Below are 3,760 nucleotides of genomic sequence, written 5' to 3'. Positions count from 1 at the left end.
TCATTTTCCACAACAGACTCTGAGACATCTGCCTAAGTAAGACTCTGCGTCAGATCCCTGTGAAGAAGTATTTTAAAAAGCATCAAACCTTTCATTCTTGCTCTAGATTGATGAAAAGCTGCCACTTCTAGTGAGTCCTTCTTTCTGCAAACAACAGGCAGGCAGCTGCCATGCTCACACATTCCCTTGCAGATGGCAGACTGCATCAGGCTCCAGCTACAGTAATTATCACATACTGGTTGTCTCTTGGCTGGCTCACCTACTGACAACCAATCAGAGAGCAGGAAGTTTGTAGTTCCGTACTGAGAGCCATAGTAAGCGAAGTGGGAGTGCAGGTGCCAGTTGTCATGGAGAAGTGAGTTCTTATTTTTGCAGGTATTGGGCTTTGGTTGCAAGTTGTTTGATACATCAATTTGCAGCCAATTCTAAAAATTAGCACTATGTCAATGACAAACTTAGGTAAATAACTTTGCAATAGGATGAACAGGAATGGCCAGCAAAGACTGTGTAAATATGGATGTTCTTCATTGGTCTTTGCCACAGGGTGGCAAAACTCATGAGTTTGTTGAGGTAGCCTTTTTGGTTAGGTCACATGATGAAGAACTGGAATTTGCTCCCTATCAGGTTAGTTTGAAGATTTCTCTTATAAAATTATAATGTGGTGCAAGGTTTAAGATGATGATAAGCTTTTCTGGGCAGGAAAGAAACACATACTGATTTGTCAGTACAGAGCCAGGAATACTTACCGTACGGAATGAATAATAATGATACTAATTAAGGAAGCTCCCCTGTGAGATGCAGTTTGAATCACACAAGGCGGATGTCTCCAAAATATTGTTCTCCCTTCTCATGGGAGCCATCCTAACTTGCCTGTTGTATTAGGACATGCACAAGTGCAGGGACCATGGTTTTAGGGGCCTCTTCTTAGAATGTTGTTGTGCTGTGGTAAGTGGTTGGATACTGAATGGAATGGGTCTGAAATTTTGCTCCTTTGTTGCACACCCTCCCAACACTATGACACAATTACCCCTAGGTTATAATAATGTGCTTATATTTTTTCTCTGGAGGATCTCATGTCCTTTTACAAAGGCAAGTGAGTATTGTTATTACCTTTTTTAAAAATGAGGAAGTTGGGGGTACGGAGTTTAAGCCATTTGCCCAGGTTTTCCTCAATAAGTCAATGGCAGAGCAGGAAGAGAACCCAGGTCTTCTGACTCTTAATTCTCTACTCTAGCGAATGGAATGGGCTGCCTCCCTAGGAAAGATGGGAAGAAGAAAGATAAACCATAGCTGGAATTTGCACCCTAGAAATAAATACATTGGCTAGCGCAGCTAAAGTGAAATGAAGCTAGATCTGGGATGTAAGTTTTCAGATGCCAATTCAGGGGATCTGCTGAAACATACCATGCAGAACCTGTGGCCTATAATCCTATTTAGTTCACGGATTATTATTTTATACTCTAAATAAGATACATTGAATATCTGCCAATCTTTACTTCCCCATAAGCTGAGAAGCATTTCAGGGCAGGTAACCTGGTTCACTGGTTTGGGACATGCAGAGAAATTTTGAGAAGCGTCCTAAAATGATACTGTATTGCCCTCACTTTCCTGGGTCACAGTGTACTTGTGGGCATTAAAAAGGGTACTGTACAATGTGCCTGGTTTTTGGAATGATGCAACAGATAAAAGGGATGAGTGTTAGCAAGAAAATGTGTGTGCACCGAAAGCAGTAAACTAGCAATAGTTTGAATATCAACCAGACATCATTAACAGCAGGTATGTGCAATAGGAAAGTGACAATGTTTAGGTCCATGTTTCCTCCCAAGCCCTCCACCCCCCCCGCCCAGTTTCTGTGTATGTTAACAAATTGAAATCCTGGATATATCATATGACTGAACATACAGGATTGGTAGCATTTTATGCAGTGAATATTTAATAAAATATTTAAACGAAAAATAGAGAAGGTGGGACATATCTTGGATTCATAAGCATAGGGAGTGGAGGAAACAAAACATAAGAGAGACTATAAGGAACATATGGCTCCAGCTCCCAGTCTCTCAGGCCAAGGCACTGACGCCAAAAAAAGGTGAGTTCTGCATTGGCAGGAGGTGAATCTGTCTCTTGTGGAGAACAAAAATGGGGAAAGAAATGATCTGTAGTGTATTTGCATATCTTTCTGTTCTCTATCTGGCTCTAGGGAAAGGCCTTTTTAATGGAAATACTTGGTTTAGATGATCAGCTCTGTTATTTGAAGGCTACAGTAGTCAGTCTCAGACAATAAATCTCAGTTGATCATCTGAACAGAATATTTTCACTGGAAAAAGGGCTTTCTAGAAGCAAATATCTCTCAAACCTATAGGATAACCTCAAACACTAATTTGGCTGGCAGTCTGGACTATTGTCAACACTCTTAGGGTTCAAAACAAGAAAATAAGACATTTGTCATATCCCATGTACTGTTAAGAACTCACCCCTTTCAACAAATAGTCATTCCATACGAAGCAGGTATCTCCACTGCAATTCCATTCACGGGTGCTATTAAGACCAGCAAGTACTTAATGCTTTTTCTGTCTGCAGAAAGATGAAAACAGGCATGTTCTTCACACAGTTCTAAAGAGTACACATTCTATTCTGCTACTCACAGCTCAAACTGTGGAGTAGACATCTCCCCTCCCTCCTCCTCTGGCACATTGAGCCAGTGAACATATGTATTTATCTAATCATGCTGTGCTAACCATATCCCTTTACATAATATTTCAATTCCCATGGGGAAAGACATGGCCAAGTTTTAGCTTACCTTAAAATAAATAATCACTGTTGGATATTCTTGTGTCTGTTTAAGAACAGGTATTTGTGAAATAAGAGAGTTTATTTGTATAGACATTCAAAATAAGCAGTCTACTTTGGTTTAAAAATCAGCTCTGAAATCTTTAATGAAATACAAGTTTAATGGTCTTCTCTCTATCCACAGTAGAGAATTCATCATGACAAAAACAATAGATACTTCCAACTCAATTAGTTCCTCATTATTATTATTTTGTCCCTCAGGAGACCATTTCTGCATGTTTATGTCAGGAAGTTCATAGCACATTTAATATACTTGTATCGTAAACTGTTCCTTTGAGTTAAAAGGCATCTGAACATTGCAGAAATACTAATCCTCAGGCTTTTAGAAAGTAGGGGGAAAACATTCACAAACCTATTATTTGTCCCTATGGCTAAAGCAAATGAAAAACTCCTCGAAACCACATCCCCAAAAACACGTAACACATACCCAGCTCAAAGGCTAAGCAAATCTCTCTCCAAAGAGATATATTGGAAGTATTTATGTGCCAGCTCTTTCGTAATGATAATAAAGCTGCCTGTTGTGCTGGATGCTTTCTCATAAGCAAATAGTCTTGTGAACAATAATGATCAAAATAATACAAGAATATGAGAAAGGGATTTACATTAAAGTTCCACACACTTAATCATAATGCCCTTCCCACAGTGGGAATTTCAATAATTATCTTCACTCTGCTTAATGACTCTCTAAACTCAGTGTTTTATATAAAAAATTAAATCTTAATAAGGATCTCACAGATTTGTTTTATTCTTTTCTTGATTTTCAAATTTCCCTGCTCTCTAGTCACTCAGCATTTCCACTTTATATCATTAATATAAACACCAAGAAACATACTGTTTGTCTTTATTATCTTCTTCACTTCTGAAGGTTAGTGAAAAGATGTGCAAAGCTATTGATAAGAGAGAGAACCACAAG

General features: G+C 38.7%; 1 long non-coding RNA gene across 1 annotated transcript; it reads right to left on the bottom strand.

Annotated features, from left to right (window-relative positions):
- Positions 1 to 1,050: 1,050 nt before the first annotated feature.
- On the bottom strand, positions 1,051 to 3,357 carry LOC117885278. Its single transcript, XR_004647760.1, has 3 exons — positions 2,798 to 3,357; positions 2,472 to 2,571; positions 1,051 to 1,255 (listed from the first exon to the last, which is right to left on the bottom strand). It is a non-coding gene; the product is annotated as an uncharacterized LOC117885278 (long non-coding RNA).
- Positions 3,358 to 3,760: the final 403 nt, after the last annotated feature.

Source organism: Trachemys scripta, chromosome 11 (assembly GCF_013100865.1).
Source record: "Trachemys scripta elegans isolate TJP31775 chromosome 11, CAS_Tse_1.0, whole genome shotgun sequence".
Classification (NCBI taxonomy): domain Eukaryota; kingdom Metazoa; phylum Chordata; order Testudines; family Emydidae; genus Trachemys; species Trachemys scripta.
This window is presented reverse-complemented; position numbering and strand designations above follow the sequence as displayed.